At 44.5% G+C, this 18347-nt stretch overlaps 1 protein-coding gene across 2 annotated transcripts in view; it reads left to right on the plus strand.

Annotated features, from left to right (window-relative positions):
* The first annotated feature begins 4650 nt into the window (after nt 1-4650).
* Nucleotides 4651-18347, plus strand: part of CNGA3 (cyclic nucleotide gated channel subunit alpha 3) — a 52337-nt gene continuing 38640 nt past the window's right edge. For both annotated transcript variants that reach the window (XM_063695596.1, XM_004031468.5), the window contains exon 1: nt 4651-4996. The gene's annotated coding sequence lies outside the window, so the exon portion shown is untranslated. The remainder of the gene's footprint in view (nt 4997-18347) is intronic.

An 18347-nucleotide genomic window follows, 5' to 3' on the forward strand; every position in this document is an offset into this window, starting at 1 on the left:
ACTAGAAAGCCTAATTAAAAGCAGAATAATAAAATTATATATTTATATCACTGTTACTATCCCTGTGAAAAAGAATATGTGCATGCGAATGAAAACTAGAAAGTAACAGAAAATATACAATTGATTTATTAGGTTGACTTTCTTATTTTTATTTTTGACAGGGTCTTGCTCTGTCACCCAGGCTGGAGTGCAGTGGCACGATCATGGCTCACTGCAGCCTTGACCTCCTGGGCTCAAGCAATCCTCCCATCTCAGCCTCCCAAGTAGCTGGGAATACAAGTGCACCACCATGCCCACATATATTTCTTTTAATTCTTTATTTTTTGTAGAGATGAAATTTCCTTATGTTGCTTAGGCTAATCTCAAACTCCCAGGCTCAAGTGATCCTCCTGCCTTGGTTTCCCAAAGTGCTGAGATTACAGGCATGAGCCACCACGCCCAGCTAATTTTTAAAGTTATATTATGACTAATATAGTGATGTCTGTAAATTTTTTTCAATATGGCAACTAAAATCAAAATAATCCAGGTACGTTGACAGAGAGGAGCTGAGCAAGACTCACCTCTCTTCTACATGGTATACTTCTATTAAGTCAGCCTTATTTCTCATTAACTTTTTGCCAGTTTTTGTGGAGACACATCACCCTGAGGCTTCACATCTTACTGAGCGTGGTCTGGTAAGCCACGTCTCCTCTTCCTGTACTTGGGGGGTTGACTTTTTGGACGCTGATACAGAACTTTACATGTGTTCCTGTTATGTCTTTTCTTGGCCTGTATATTTAGTGCATCATTGAAGGCTCTCAAGATTTTTTTGGATTTTGATTTATACTCCTTAGTCACCATATATTCTGAGTGCATGTTAGCTACACATTCTATAATTCCATATCCATATTAAAATATGCAGGAAACTCCATATGTTCACCCAAGGCCATGATAATGATGTCAAACTGAGCAGTACTGAGTCCCAGAGCATATCACACCTACTAGCGAGCACTTTGATGCCGTTCACATCACAATCCACAAAAACAGCCTTGCATCCAGCACACTGATTGCCAGCTTAGCAATTAGAAAAGGTGATTGTCCTTCTTTTGTGGGTGGAAAATGAAGGCTTTAGGCTTAGAGAAAAGCTCAAGTGATTTCCATGGGCCAGGACTAGGCTCAGTTGTAACCGGGGCCAAGCTTGCCCTCAGTATTTAAAGTCTCATCTGTGCTCTTTCCCCCTGATCTTACCCACCTCCTCCTATGGCGCCCATCCCATGCCACACTCACTGGCCTGCAGGATCCTCAAATGTGCTCCTCAATTTTTCCTACCAAAACTTTGTATTTGATTCTTTATCCACACTCTATCTCGTGGAGTTACTGGCATTTTAAAAGGGATCCAAGTTTGAAAATAGAGAGATGACGTTCCAATGGTAGGACTTCAGGCATTGATGGTCAGACAGTAGAAATTTGGAGAGTGGAAAGGCTGGCACTGGGGTCTTAAGGGCAGCCCCTTCCTAGCGACTGTTTGCAAAGCTGACCTGAAAGAGACAAGGAGTCCCCAGGGGACAAGACAGATTAGATCCTATGGTCCCACGGTCCTCCTCAAGCTCTTAATGGTATTTGGTTAGAATTTCTAACTCTTCAAATCTTGTTCATTCATTTAATTTAACTTTCCTTCTATTCTTCCAACTGCCAGGTAGGTGAGAGAAATAGATGCCATCATCTTGATTGCCTGAGAAGGAAACAGGCAAAGTGGGCTTTAAAGACAGAAAATAACTGCTTTTCCCCAACTTGGGGCCTCCCCGTCCTGCAATTTTGCACTGACTGACAGAATTCCTGCGGGGAAAACTGAGGCATCTTGCTTCTCATGTAAACCTTGCCTGTCTCCTCATAAATATTTTATTTCCCAAAAGCCATTCCTACAAATTGCCTTATCATTTGCCAAGGATCTAGACCATCTGCCAAAGCAAGTTCACGCATCCCTCCTTGCTGATAACTGGGTTTATCTGTTTGCATTTCTGTGTATCGTCGGTTAGTCTGGCTTATCTACTTATGAGATTGTGTGTTCTTTAACACACTGGACACCATATGGCCCCCAGCAGAGACAACAGTCCTGTTGCCTACCTGTGAGCACTATTTGTGTGCCTTTCAACCCTGACTATAAAATATCAGGTCCCTAGTACATCTAAAATTTGTTTGGACTGGGAAGATTTTACAAAATTAGAATCAAAAATTTAGTTCTTCCCGCCCCTATTTTTAAAGCAATGTGTACAATATGCATACAGAATAAATAAATAACAAATTATTTACACAGTGAAACTGAATGAACTATAGCTACAAGCAACATCACCAAATCTTACTAACCTAATATTCATTGACAAAAGCAAATCCCAGGAGACTACATAGACTATCACATTGTTTCTAAATTTCAAAAACAAAACTAAACATCATTGAGGAGTCCCCCGAGCCACACATTTACACACTTACGCTCAGACTCAATACTTCTGGGCGTGGCTGGTGTTTTCCTTTCATTTCCTGGCACCGAATTCACAGGTGGATAGAACTGGTCTCATCAGGCTCCCTGGCTCCAGACTTCCTCAGCTCCTGGGTGCTACTCTTTTCCCCACAGACCCCTCCCTACTTCCTTAGTGTCCTGGCTGAGGCTGAAGCAACTTAGCATTCACCTGGCCCCCACCCCCTTCCTCCCACTCTCACCTGCTCTGTCAGAAAGAGGAGATGGTGCTTTCTCCATAGCTCTCTTCTTCCTGTGGTCTCCCTATTCTAACAAACACCAAAAGACTTTGGGTTTCTGAGAATCGCACTCCTTGGTCTCTTAGTGCCATGGGCCTGTTAGAGCATCCCACTAATTTATTCAGAGGTTGCTGTATCCTGCATCTTCACAAAATCTTGCTGTCCCTTCCACACTCGACCATGCCTCAGTTGAAGCTTGAGCAATAATTGGAAAGGTCCCCAGAAGCCACTCCATTGAGTGAGCATTGGGCCAAATCTGGACCCTCCATCATGGCAGCCTAGGATCTTGCAGCTGGATGACTTTTGCAGGCAAATTCACAGATACATCCCCTTCAGTCTCTTTCCATTCATTTCCAGTCTCTGTTCATGTGTTTCCACTTTTCAGACACCCAAAGTTCTTCAATGATAACTATTGCCACATACATCATTCCCTAGGGGCCAACTATGTGCCCGTTTCTGTGCTAAACACTCTATCTCATTTCATCAGGCTCAGGACACTTCTCCATTTCTTGATTAATTCTGTGAGGTCTTGTTTTCCCCTTCAAATCTTAGGAATGATGTGCATTTCAGAAACAAAGTCCAAGGGGATTTTTCAGGATGATGCCTGAAAATGATCTCATGATCACTACTATTTACTCCAAAATCAGGATTTAAGATTCTTTTGAAGCTCTGAAATGTTTCCGGACAACAGAAAATAATCATCTGCTTCCAGTCTTCCCTGAGGACAAGCCAGCAGGAAACAGTTTTAACTTGTTGCATAAATTAATGAGATTAGAAGAAATAAAGCATTTCCTGACAATGAGAACTATAAAAAAATGCACATAACAACTGAGGCACGTGGAGATTCGTAATTGAGGCACGTGGAGATTCCCTGGAATAAGAATACTGAAGTCCTCAATGAGGCAAAGTCTCATCTATTATATTTTCTCTTGTGTTGAATTAATTTCAGGTTCCTTTCAGAAGCCCAAGTAATAAAATAAGAATTCTCCTCTCTTCCAACTTCTGTGGCTTCAGCTTCCTTTTGTTGATTCACCACTTCCATTTATTTGCTCTTCCACTACCAGAGTCCCTTGAATCTGAACGACTAAGCCTGATTTTCTTTGGGGGAAAATTTGTCTAGGTTTTACTTCCCCCCTTTAAGACATGACATGTGTGCACACATGCACATGTGTGTGTGAGCCATTCTAATTCTTTATTTCTTCAGTGAAAAACATACACTTCATCTCTCCCTTCAAGTATTGCATGAACTCGATGAACTTAAGCCTTCTAAAGATAATGTGTTCAGTTAACAGGCGATTTGATAAGTATGCTAGGAAATGCCATGTACTCCAAGTCCTCAGAGAAGCTCTGGTTAGCTGGCTGCGGTGGGATCTGCTTTTGTGGAGTTTCTTCCCATGAGGGTATCAGTCATGAGAACCTGGAACCCAAGAGGCTGTCCAATCCTTGTCCCAGGCAAGGAGGCTTGGATTCCTCCCAGGACCTGCTCCTGCGATCCAGAACCAGAGCATGCAATTGCTGGTGAGGGAAAGGCAGGATTCGGTCTTCATCCTTCATGGAGAGTTGTGTTCTTGGAAGTACACCTTCTGGGAGGAAAATGAGTTTTAGTAAATAAAGTTATTTTCTCCAAAAAGAGTTTATGTTCCTTGGGCTTCAATAGGGGTTAAATAATTACTAGCTGGATTGGTGGTTTTAATTTTTAGTTCAGGAAATCCGATGTTATCTGATGTGATGGAAGGAAACAAAAACTCTGCAAGGAGAATACACATTGTCCCAAAGAGAAACTTGTTTCTAACATCTTCCCTAAGATGGCAAACGGGTCCAAGAATTTGTGCGTGTGTGTGTGTGTGTGTGTCCCCACCTCTAAACTTCAAACCCCAGATCTCTGCTGCTTACTCATCCCGTGTGGATTACACTACCAGCAAAACATCCCAGGAAGGAGTCCAGGGTGGCCGCCCACAGTTAGGAGAGAACCCAGAACGGAACGACGGACTTGTTTGCTTTCTTGCCCCTGACTCTCCCCATCCTCCCTGGGAGGGTTGGGGATGTGAACTAATGACTTCTGCCTCTTTCGGACCGCCTTTGAGGGTCCAGAGCCTCACCTGACTTTCCCACGGAGAGGGAGGCCACAGGCTCCTTCAGCAGTCCCCGAGCAGAGTCCTAGGCCGGGAGCGCGGGGGAGGGAGCGAGCGGAGCTGCGCCTAGGAGGCCGAGGGAGGAGGCGCTCCGCAGACCCTGGCGCGCCGCGGAGAGCTCAAACTTTGGCAGGGTAAGGATTTTTAGGGGCTCTTGAGCTGGAATTTTTTGGGGGGCGCCGGGAGGTGTGCTGGGGGCGCAGACCCCAGACAGCAGGTGAGTTAGAGAACCACACGCAGGGGAGCGATGCTGCTGCTTCCAGGGGCGGGCGCGGCGCTGTCCGCAGCCCCCGGTGCTGAAACGGGCCGCGGGCTGGAGAGAAAGTGAAAAAGGACCGGCTACGGCCTCGGCTCCCACTCCCCGGCTCCCATACCCCTCCAGTCCAGTTCAAAGGACAGGAAGCCCTCCCCGTGCTCCCCAAGCCGATCGCACCCCCTTTTACTCACGTCCCACAGCCGCGCTGGGCCGAGCCCGCTGAGCCGTCGGGGTGGGAGGCAGAAGGAGCAGGGCTGGCTCCCGCTGGGGACGGGTAAGGCTTGCAGCCGCGACCCCACCCCATACATTTCCTCCTGTCACGCTGCCCCCGGACCGCCAGTCCGGGAAGGACCCACTTCCCCGGCTCCAAGTCGGGAGCGGGCGCCGCGTCTTCTCAAGTCCGCGCCGCGCCGGGGGAGGTTGAGTCAGTGGCCTGGAGGGAGCAGGGCCGGGGGAAGGCAGCGGCGAAGGACCGCCCCCCAACCCAGGGGACTATTCTCCCTTGGGGATTCAAAGAGAAGGGTAGGCTGAGGAGGAGGCGAGAATTAAAATTCTTTTAGGAGTGCGCGGTTACTTTTTTTAATGATAAAATCACACCCGGGATCTCGGACGCCCGGGGCTTAGTGCTCGGTGATGGAGGAGAAGGGGCGGCGGGCTCTCTGATCCTCTGCAATCCCCTAACCGGATAAAGGCGCCGGGCTCCCAGCCGTCAGGCTTTTCTCCTTAGCTCAGCCCGCGGCCCCTCCCGACGCCCCTGGGGGCCTGGGCGCGCAGGCCCTCGCAGTCCCGCAACCCCGGGCCGGGTGATTCATTTTTCTCCCCGTGTAATCTCCCTACTGAGCGGCGCAGCTGGGACTTTAACTTCGGCACTCTGCAGCGGGGGTCTCCGGTTGGCGCGGCGCGTGAGGGAGGATGAATGGCGCTGGAACCTAGAGGACCTGGAGCCGGCACCCCGGCCTCTTTGGCCTGAACCAGGTGCCTCTGACACGCAGTCCGCCGGCTCAGGCCTCGCCAGAAGCTGGCGGGAGCAGTCTCTTGCAGCGAAGCCCGGCACCCCGACGGCAGACACTCCCCATCACATCTTCCAAAGGGGCGAGGCTGGGATCGGTAGGAATGGCACCCACCCGGGTTCAAACTCCGTCCCGGAGTGGACAGCTCCGTGCCCCTAACATTATGCACTGTCCGCCACCCCCTCCCCCCAACACACACACACTTTCATTCATGAAAACCAGCAAGAATATTGCTGTCTGGGCACGGAGTCCAATGTACAGCGTGCATTCACGCTGAGAATTCATGGGGGACGCGGGTGGTTGGGCCGGGAGAGGAGAGATGGTCACTCGTGTGTGCTATCCACCAACTGGGTCTTCTACGCCAGAGTCCCAGTTGTAGAAAAGTCGGCCAGGTCAGAGGACCCAGATGGGATTTCACTAAGCTGGTGGGAGCTTCTTTGCGTTCTTTGGGGTAGGGGGAAGGACAGGAACTCCCCCTGCTTCGCACCAATGCCCAAACACCGCACTTCCTCTTCAGCCTCGGTTCAGCCACAGAGAGGGGCCTCCTCCTGTGTAGATGCCCGGAGGGGAGGAGCTGTGGTTCTTGGGGTGACTGGCTGGTGGAGGCAGGATCTTAATCACTTTAGCTGGGACTTTGGCCGTGACTACGTGTGCACTTGCCTTTGATGCTCCTGTTTCTATGTCTTTTCTGTCCTCATTCACTATCTGCTAGTGGTGGCTGCCTCTGATTAATATTGAGGTTGCCATGGCGACCAGTCTCCAATCGCCATGGTACCCAGAAGGTAAACAGTTGGAAGCTACTCAGGCTCTTTCCAGCTCTGGCCGCTAGTTTCCCTAGGGAATGGGGCGGGGACGGCAGTGACCAGGTTCCAAAACCCTTCTCCGTCCCGCCCTCCCCTTCCTCCCCCATTCCCACAGCGTCCTGCTCACCTGAAACCCCTGCTAATCCCCCACCAACCACTGTGGCCTCAAGGTTGAGATGGGCCATGCTTTTTTCTCTACTGAGGCTGGGGGTAAACAGTTTTCTCTCTGACCTAATGCATTTTGGTAACACCCTGAATATTTCTGAGTACAAAGGACAAGGCTCAGTCTGGTGGGAGAAACAAACTTTTAAACAGACACAGTCCCTGCCCTCTGGGACCTCACAGTGTAGTGTGGCAGACAAACCCTTGTGCAACCTACCAGGTGGCCTGCATTCCAGGTGTAAATGGAGGTGATAACAGAGCCCTGAGAGTTGAGAGAGGTGGGAGTGACTGACTCCTGGTCAGGGTAGGCCTCCCCGGCAAGGTTATGTTGCAATTGAAACTTGAAATCAACTGGCCAGGAAGAGAGGAAAATCTCTCTAGGCAGAAGCAAGGATGTGTGGATCAGTCAGGAGAGAGTAAGGCCCTGCTGTGGTGACGTATAGACTTGGAATATCTTGGTGGCTTCTCCCTTTGCTTATGCAATGTCTGATTTTGGGGGGAGTCCTGCATCATGGGGGGAGTCCACTTGCCAGAACCCGTCACTCAGCCTTCACCTGGCCTGAAAGGGAGGCTGGAAAATGCAGGAGGCACAAGATGGGCTTTGGTGAGCACTGTCTCTGCCAGTAGGTGGGGGCAAAAAAAAAAAAAAAAAAAAGTATGATACACATAAGGGAAGGGTGAGTAATTTGGCTTAGATGAGCATCCAGTTTAGGCTCACTTGATCCAAATTATGAAAAGTCTTGACCATCAGGCTAAGAAATGGAGACTGCGTGCTGGAGAAAATAGGCACCTCTAAAAGCTTCTGAGAAGAGTGACATAATTAGAACTACCTTTCATAAAGATTCTGGGGTCACTATGGAAGCTTCATTCATTTACACATTTATTCATTCTATACTCATTGAGCACCTCCTTAGTGCCAGAGAATGGATGGATTGTAGGAGTGACAGCCTGAAGACGGGAGATGAGCAAAGATAACTATTTCAGCCATCCCGGGGAGAGAGAAAGGCCTGGATCAAGGCAGGAACAGAGCTCAAAGAGACCAGAAGCAACCTCTGTTCTGATTCCACACTTATACACCTGTCTAGTCTATACACTAGACTAGCACAGGGTGAGTGCTCAGTACATTTCTGAATTAGTAAATAAAAGAGTTGGAGGGGATGGAGGAGAGAGATAGCTGTTGCTGTGACTGATGCTGGATCTGGGGCAGTAAGGGAGAGGGAGGAGTGAAAGCTCACACAGTCTTAGCTGGGTAGTCAGTTGGCTCTGGGTGTTGCTCATGGCATTAACCAAGACAGTACTGCAGGGAGGAAGAGCATGCTTGACAGTAGCTGGGGGAGACAGTGATGCCATTCAGAATAGTTTTGCTCCAAGGAAAACTCTTTCCTGAACTCGGCCTGCACCCGAGAACTCATCTAATCCCCAGAGTGCTTCTTTTGTCCTCCTTTGCAGGATTCATACATTTCACCTAGAATTATACTAATACAGTGTAGCGGTTAAAGTTAAACCGGCTTCTGCCCCCAGGCTCTGCCACTGGGTGACTTTGAACCAAGGTATTTAATCATTCTGAGTCTCAGCTTCTTGGTGTATACCTTGGCAGTAGTAATAATTATAATGCCTGCCTCATCGAGTTGTTGTGGAGATTAAATGAAGTAATTGAAATGAAATCCTCAGCTCAGTGCCTGACATATCATAAGTGCTCAAAGTTAGATATGGACATCTTATTACCTCCTAATAAAATAAAAGCAATGTGTTACTTTTATAATCACACCACAAAAGTTAATTAAGAAAAAAAACACTTTGCCTCCCATGCTTGCAATTAGGTTTGGAGCATCTATAGAGTTGGCTATGGAGAGCTCTGGTTCCCCAGCTCTGGTAAGGTCTGAAAAGCATTTTCATCCTCTTGCAATCTCAACCTGAACAGCTGAATCTTATTACAAAGCAGCAATTCCAAAACTAAGCACACTCAGAGCTGAGGAACTCAGAGTCCCGTTAATTCTGAATCATCTCTGCAGAGACCAGGACACTTTCCAGGCATGAGACAAGCCCCTGCCTCTTGGTTAAGAAACATAATTGATCATCTTGATCCAATTTCAGTGCATTTTCTTTAACTCCAAATTTCTTCCTGTTCTTAAGAACAATCTTAACTTTCTTCTTAGACAGGAATTGAAACTTTGCAGCTGACATTTGGAAGCTTCATTTGCTCTTGTTATAAAAATGCTGGAGTTCAGAGAGAGATAACTCTATCTTCCTGTCATGAGTAAGTTTCTTTGGGAAACAAGACTCAACTCTCCTAACTCAGACTCGTTATCTCCATCATGGTGGAGGGACCTTGATGGGTTTGGGACAGCCACCATAGAGAGGGGGAATTGGATTCTGACCTTCATCTCCCTTCATCACCTCACAGCTCAACCCTGAGCACAACAGGATACACTCTTGTTGTCTAAGACTTGAACTGTCTTTTTGGGACCTTTCTTGGGCAGATGGAGGAAGCTTTAATACTTATTGGTCCCAGAAGTTACTTTATTTCTTGAGAGGCAAGAGCTTAAAAGCTTGCAGGCTCTACAATTAAATTGCCTGTTGAAGTCCTGGCTGTGTGAACTGTGTACCTCGGTTCGCTCCTCTGTAAAATGGGGATGATATGGTTTCGCTGTGTCACCACCCAAATCTCATCTTGAATTCCCACGTGTTGTGGGAGGGACCCAGTGGGAGGTAATTGAATCATCGGGGCAGGCCTTTCCCATGCTGTTCTCATGATAGTGAATAAGTCTCATGAGATCTGATGGCTTTATAAGGGGGAGCGTCCCTGCACAAGCTCTCTCTCTGCCTGCTGCCATCCATGTAAGATGTGACTGGCTCCTCCTTCCACCATGATTGTGAGGCCTCCCCAGCCATGTGGAACTGTAAATCCATTAAACCTCTTTCTTTTGTAAATTACCCATTCTCAGGTATGTCTTTATCAGCAGCATGAAAACGGACTAATACAGGGGATAAGAATAATATTTACCTCATAAGGTTATTGAAAAGATAAAATGAGTTGATACATGTAAAAAGTTATAGAGCAGTGACTGGTATAATGTAAGCCCTCAAAAATGTGATGGTCATTATTATTAATGTCATATTTTGGCATTTCTCCCCTTTATTACGTTTCATGAGTTTCTTGTAGCTGATATTGTGAGTTTTGCATTTTAAAAAGTGTTTTGATTTTAGATTTAAAATTGTTTCTTTTTAGATATAATTTTCATGCCACAAATGTCACCCATTTAAAATGCACATTTCACTGGTTTTTAGTATATTTATAGTTGTGCAACCATCACCACATTATAATCTTAGAACTTTTCAACACCGTCAAAAGGGACCCCGTATCCATTAGCAGTCATTCCTCTTTCTCCTTCTCTCCACTCCTGCTCCAGGCAACCTCTACTCTACTTTCTGTCTTAATGGATTTGCCTATTCTGGACATTTCATGTACATGAAATTATATATTATGTGACTCTTTTTGTCTGGCTTCTTTCACTTAGCATAATATTTTCAGGGTTCACCCACGTTGTAGCATGTATCACTGTTTTATTCTTTCCTATCGCCAAATAAGATTCCATCTGAATAACATTCCATTATGTGGACATACTACATTTTGTTTATCCATGTATCAGTGGATAGGCCCTAATAAATGATTGTCGTTTCCACTTAGGGCTACTGTAAATAATGCTGCTATGAACATTCATGTACAAGTTGTTGTGTGGACATGTTTTTATTTCTCTTAGGTATAAGCTTAGCAGTGGAATTCCTGGATCACATGGTAACTCATGTTTAACATTTTGAGGAACTGCCCAGCTGTTCTCCAAAGTGGCTACATCATTTACATTCCCACCAGCAATGAATGAGGCTTCCAGTTTTTCCACATCACATTGTGGAAAATGGTTAATTTTATGTATCATCTTGCCTGGGATACAGGGTGCCCAGATAAAACATTATTTCTGGGGGTGTCTGTGAGCGAGTTTCCAGATGAGATTAGTATTTGAATCCGTGGACTGGGTAAAGCAGATTGCCCTCCCCAGAGTTGGTGGCCACTATTCAATCCATTGCGAGCCCGGGTAGGATAAAATGTAGAAGAAAGGGGAATTCACTTTTTAAGCTGGGACATCATCAGTTTCCTGCCCTCTATTGGCCCTCTGGTTCTCAGAACTGCACCACTGGCTTTTCTGGTCTCCAACTTACAGACAGCAGCTCATGGGCTTCTCAGCCTCTAATTCTTTATAATAAATCGTATGTATATACAGTTGACCCTTGAGCAATGCAGGGATTAGGGGTGCTGATCCCCTATGCAGTCAAAAATCCACATATAACTCTTTTGGCTTCTTCAAAACTGATTTACTAATAGGCTTCTGTTGACCACAAGCCTCACCTATAACATAAATGGCCAATTAACACATATTTTGTATGTTCTATGTATTACAGGCTGTATTCTTACAATAGAGTAAGCAAGAAAAAATGGGGTTTTTCCATTTGTCACATATCTCCAAAATTTTTTCCAATATATTTATTGAAAGAAAAACATATAGAAGTGGACGTGTACAGTTCAAACCCATGCTGTTTAAGGATCAATGGTATATATATCCTATTGGTTCTGTTTCCATGGAGAACCCTAACTAACACACTCACTAACACTTGTTATGGTAATATTAACATTTTATAGTTCTTTTTCTTTCTGTTTTTGAAGCTCTGTAATAATTTTTATTTCCTCCACCTAGGTTCATATTCACACACAAAATATGAGAGGACACTCAAGTATAATATTTGCATTGTAGGGTTTTATTATATCATGGAACTTCTGGAATGGAAGGACCTTTTATAGCCATCCTAGTCAGTGTTGAGTACAGTCATCTCTCAGTATCTGAGGAGCATTTGTTCCAGGACCTACCCACAAATACCAAAATTTAACAGAAGCTGAAGTCACTTATACAAAATGGCATAGTATTTGCATTAGGTTAGTACAAAAGTAATTGTGGTTTTTGCCATTACCAATCTAATAAATAACCTACTGTATTAGTCCAGTCTTATATTGCTATAAAGAAATACCTGAGAACTTGGTAATTTATAAAGAAAAGAGGTTTACTCAACTCATAGTTCTGCAGGTGGTACAGGAAGCATTGTGCTGGCATCTGCTCGGCTTCTTGGGAAGCCTCAGGAAACTTACAATCATGGTGGAAGCCTGAGGGGGAGCATGCACATCACGGCAGGAGTAGGGGCAAGTGGGGGAGGTGTCACACACTTGTAAATGACCAGAACTCATGAGAACTCACTCACTGTCATCAGAACAGCACCAAGGCGGTGGTGCTAAATAATTCATGAGAAATCCACCACTATGAGCCAATTACTCCCACAAGGCTCCACCTCCAACATTGGGGATTACAACAGAACATGAGATTTGGGAGGGGACATAGATCCAAACCATATCACCTACGTACAACCTCCTGTGTACTGTACTTTAAGTCATCTCTAGATTACTAATAGTAGTACCTAATACAGTGTAAATGCTATGTGAATAGTTTGCACTGTATTGTTTTTATTTGTTTTATTTTTATTGTTGTATTGTTATTCTTCATTGTTTTGTTTTTTTTCAAATATTTTCAATCTGTGATTGCTTGAATCTGCAGATGCAGAACCTGCAGATGAGAGGGCCAACTGTAGTAAGTCATTGTGCTTTTGATTTGTATTTCCTCATGACTAAATACATGGAGAATGTTAGCATGTGCTTCTTAGCCGTTCTGTATCTTCTTCAGATAAATATCTATTCAAATCCTTTGCCTGCTTTTTAATTGAGTTATTTGACTTTTTGTTATTGAGTTATAAGAGTTCTTTATATCTTGTGGATACAAGTTCCTTGCCAATATATGTCTTAAAAATATATTCTGCAATCCCAGCACTTTGGGAGGCTGAAGCAGAAGGATCGCTTGAGCCTAGGAGTTTGAGACCAGCCTGGGAAACATAGAGAGACACCATCTCTACAAAAATTTAAAATATAGCTAGGCATGGTGGTGTGCACCTGTGGTCCCAGCCACTTGGAGGCTAAAGTTGGAGGCTGGCTTGAGCCCAGGAGGTCAATGCTGCAGTGAGCGGTAATCAAACCCCTGTGCTGTAGCCTGGGTGACACAGTGAGACTCTGTCTCTAAAGAAATAAAAAATGAAAATAGTTTCTCCCATTCTTTAGATTGCTTTTTTACTTTGTTGATGGCATACTTCGATACACAAAGGCATTTTTATTTTGATGCAGTCCAATCTATTTTTTCTTTTATCACTTTCACCATTCACCGTGCTGTTAACTATGGTTGTGTCATGGATACCCTTTGTTAGGTTGAGGAAGTTTCCTTATACTCCTAGTTTTTAAATTATTTTCACCATGAAAGCATGTTGGATTTTTGCCAAATGCGTTTTCTGTGTTCATGAGATGATTATGAGGTCTCTGCCCTTTACTCTATTAGGAGGGAGTATTACATTGATTGAGTTTGGATAAGTCTGTTTTGCATTTCTGGGATAAACATCACTTGGTTTCCCTGTGAAATCCTTTTTGTATGTTGCTGGATATAGTTTACTAGTATTTTGTTGAGAACTTTTGCATATTAATCTGAGTTTCAAAGTGTCCTTTCATGTAAATTCTGATATTCAAATTGTTTTCACTTTTCTTATACAGTTTCCAAAAATATTAACATTATATAGTTTTCCTTTCTGTTTTTGAAGCTCTGGAATGTTTTTATTTTTTCCACATAGGTTCACATTCACACATAAAATATAAGAGGACCCTCAGGTGTAATATTTGCATATAGTGTTTTGCTCCATCATGGAACTTCTAGAATTGAAGGACTTTTAATAATCAACTGGGCCTATGATTTTCAACTCTGTTCCAGAGTTTCTTAAGATGTTCTGCACATATTTTAAGTTTTTTAAAAGGTATATTTAAATATTTTTAAAACTCAAAAATATAAAGATAGCACTGACATGTCTTCTGTACCAAACTTTAATATATTGACTATCATGGCCAAAATTAACTTGTGTCCCACTAATTGTCTTTATCAAAGTTATCAAATACTTTTAAATAAAATACAATAAGTAAATGCTTTATGCATCAGGGTTTTGTGGATTATTTCATTTTAAATAAGGCCATTTCTATTATTAGATGAAAAAATTAAAGTGCTGGTCACTTACCCACATTGGAGGCTAAGCTGGGAAGAGAAGCCATCTCTCCTTTCTCTCAGGCCAGTGCCCTTAACCACTTATACTGCCTTTCAAATGTGATTTGAGTCAAACAAAAGATATTTCACTCAGGGTTTTCTCTCTCCATAAGCCTAGGACTCTGCTACAAATCACCAGGCCTCTTTGCCGGCTGTAGGAATATCAGTGTGGTGCCCACGTCAGCTCTGTGGGGTGGTTCACAGGTCTCAGGGTAATTAAGTGTTTCAGCATTGGAGAATTTCCCTTCTACCTTGCAGTTCTCAAGCAGGATGGGGGCATAAGGGAAAGGCAATTGGAAGAGTATTTTGGAAAAGTGTTTTAGAAAAGTTTCAAAGTATGTAGACCCTGGGGGAGTTCTTGACTTATCTTTGGAGTTTAATTTGATGAAGTGAGCCTGCCCAGCCTCACATTTACTGATCACTTGCTGAGTGCATTTGTCCAGGGTGATGCTGAGAAGGTTGAGTTTTGGAGGACTGAAATGAATCAGACTCAGACAGAGTCTGAGAAGATTACTTCTGAGAAGTAAGATAGAAGACCCCAGTGATCAGTCTCTGCTGGAGAAAACAGTGGCCTGGGCTAAGTATGCCTGTCCATCAAGACTCTGTACTCTGTCCTGATTGAGATTTCGGCTTGTTTGCCATGGCTTGTGTCCAGACTCGGCACCTCACTAATTGGACCCGCCAAACCCTGGCTGAATAAAGTCTCCTCCCCAAGGATGATGATCATTCAGAACAACTTCCAGTGGACTTACAGTGCATCCATACAGGGCTATGGACACCTCTGTGTTGTCTCTCCATTGTCAGCTGCATTCAGACTTGGAAAATGGTAATGTTTCAAACCACACAAATTGCACCAGGATTAGTTTTGATGTTCAGGTCACAATAAAAAAGAAGACAGAGAACAAACAAACTGAGTGTAAGGGGTCAGTTAGTCATCATGAATGGGGAGCAAGGTTTTCTTTTGGAAGCACGTTCAGTCTAGAGCAAGGGGCTCGACATATTTGGCCCTCCTTTGTAGTATGTTTGCTCTCTCATAAATTCCCATTTATAAATTCCCACTTATAAATTCCAAGTGGAATGGAAATTTTCAGTGTGACTCATTCACACAATCATTGTGAGGATCAAATGAGTAAATATGCCCTTAAAGTTATTAGAACAGTAACAGGCAAAGATTAAACAATAAATACGTGGCTGTTATTATCAGTGTCGTCATGATGATTCCTCACCAGTTCCTCCATTAATATCACACGCTCTACTACCTACTAAATGTATGTGCCGGGTGTTTGAAGAATAAAGTGTTTTTTAGGTAAAAGGAGGCAGTTCTTGCCTTTAAGGCTTTTGGAGTCAGTAAAGGAACAAGAAAAGTACAAGAATAACTGGAATACAGTGAGCTGCGTTAAATGCCTGGCTACTCAGGCGTCCGGGCCAATGACGGTGGAGAGAGCCCATGATGAGCACTAGAGTGCAAAAGTCACAACTGAATCCTTGAAGGTACACAGCAAAATGTGATTGTAAGTGGTACGTGTAACACTGTAATGGTAAATGTTGAATAGTGCTAAGTAAATGTGATGGCTTCTCACCTGGGAAGCCTCCTTAATGGTCCCTAAGGCAGAATTAAGGATTTCCTCCCCATCCTGCATTGCACCCATCATGCCTCTACCTGTATTTCAACACCATTTGCACTACCTTACCCTCACTGCTTAACACGCCTGTTTTCCCCATGCAAATGTTGTGCTCTCAATGGCAGAGATCTGTCTTCCTCATCTTCACAATTCTCGGGACCAGGTACAGTGCCTGGGACATCATTGGCAAGGAGTCAGTAAGGGGGCTGGTGGCAGGGGGACATGCTAGATTTAGTCGTGTTGTAAAGAAAATGGAAATTGCCTGAAATGGCATGTTCTTAGCTCTCCAGTTAAGTCCTAGAAAATACACATTCATTTGGGAGATGCTCAAAAACCACTCCTAGACTCACACCTGGGATCCACTTCAAGGTCACCTTCACAGTTGCAGAATGCATCTTCTTGCTAGTTTTGAAAATTAAAATTCCATTTGTACATTTCCAATCTCCTGCAGTGCCCGTGATAAACAGAACAAGCCATAATGTGGATTTCAGAGTGAGACAGGCCCAGGGGTCCATTTCCTTATCTGCAAGATGAGCATCACTATTCCCTCTTGGGGTTACTGAGGATTCACGCGTGATGGATATGGAAGTGCCTCGCACCCAGGGGGCCCTGGCTAGATGGCAGCTCTCATTGTCCACAGAGCCCCAGGATCACTGATTGTGGTTTCATTATCTCATTGGTGAGTTCTACTCACAAAGAGTTTATCAAGGCAGGGCCAGATGTGAAAACACATGCAGTGGTTGGGTAATCTCTTAAGATGTCATGACTCAAAAACTGATAAATACAGGGAAATAATTGTTTATTCAGCCTTTCCTATAGGAATTGACCAATCAAATAATTAAGAGTAAAATTTTTTCTTTTAAAAATATTTCAGCTAATTGAGGAAGGAATGGTAGAATACCACCAACTTGCAACCTCTAATGAACTGATGGATCTAGCAAATGAACATCAACAGCTGCTAACGTCCCCCAGAGAAATATAAGATTTTATGTACCTTCTGATGGAAGAACAAAGAATCCCCTATGAAATTGTCATGCAAAAAAAAATTAATAAATTGACCAAGCTTCTGGGTACAGCTACCAGTAGTAGATAATATTTTAGAGTTGGAATCAGCAAAAATTCATACTGTAGTAAACTCCATTGGACAAATAATGAAATTTCTACACAAAGTGAAAAACTTTAGAGGTAAAAATACCAAGAAGATATATCAACCAATCAACAAGATTGGTTCCTTATTTGGTTCCTCCTGATTTTTTAATGTATTTTTTCAAAGACAACCATTTATGACACTTATGAGACAATAGGGAAAAAAGATCTTCTGAGTTATCTTAAACTTACATTTCCCTTTAGTGATGTACATTTTGCCCTGTCCTACTCCAACCATCGTTTTCCTGGATAAAGAACATAGAATTAAAAGGAAAACTTGGTTCTATCCTAAACCTTGAGGGACTTGGGTCAAGAGTACAAATGACCCACTTACTGTAGCCCAAATATCTAAAAGTTAAAGATTCTCTTAGCAGTGATACCCACTCCCCTCCAAAAGAGAGCCTTGAACAGGGCATGCAGGCAGGCAGTTTATTTGGGGAGTGATTCCAAGGAACAGGAGTAGGGGTCTTGGAGAGGGCAAAAGGGAAGGAGGACAAGCCAACCCAGATGTCCATTATCAAACTGATCGCCACTCTGGGCAACCAGGGGTTCTCCAAGGAGCCAGGTAGAAAGTGTCTCAGAGCCACCTTCCTGAGGGATGGAAGAGTATATTCCCTCAGGCTCCTGCTTCTATTGGTCCAGGGTTGCCCCAAGGATGTTACCCCTTCAGCTTTTGCACATGTATCAGAACGGTGATGTGGTCTCAGCAAGTGTTTCCTGGGGGAAGTAAGGAAGCCCCCAAGGCAGAAGGCCCTAGAATCTGCAGTGTCGCTGAGGCAAAGTGCATGGGTTACCCAGCATGCAGCTGGTTGCCGTAGCAATGGCTGGACTGAAAGGTGGGCAGGAAGGACGTGAGGTAGAGGACCAGAAATGACCATGACATGGACCAAGATAGCACACTGTTAAATCAAATGTGCCCACCCTCCTAACCTGGCAAATACACTGCATCACCACCTGGAGGCCAGGTTCAAACCGAGAGTACTCAGGCCCCTTGGAGTTGAGCCTGAGAGCAGGAAGTCATGAGGAGAGCTGATCTCTGGTTCCCTGCCCACAACCTGCCCCCTTCTGTCCCCAGCCCTAGGTCCACACCATGTCAAAGGGCCTTGCACAGGAGGCCCTGCACACCTGTCTGTGGACGCCCTGGCCACATCTCCAGGCTCTGTCTCCCCCACCCCCCCCAAACAGCTGCTCCTTGGCCATCCTTGGGCCTAGGGGAGTGCAAGCTAGTGCACTCAGGGAGATGGACCAGGGAAGAGTCCC

The sequence above is a fragment of the Gorilla gorilla genome, chromosome 12 (assembly GCF_029281585.2).
Source record: "Gorilla gorilla gorilla isolate KB3781 chromosome 12, NHGRI_mGorGor1-v2.1_pri, whole genome shotgun sequence".
Lineage (NCBI taxonomy): Eukaryota > Metazoa > Chordata > Mammalia > Primates > Hominidae > Gorilla > Gorilla gorilla.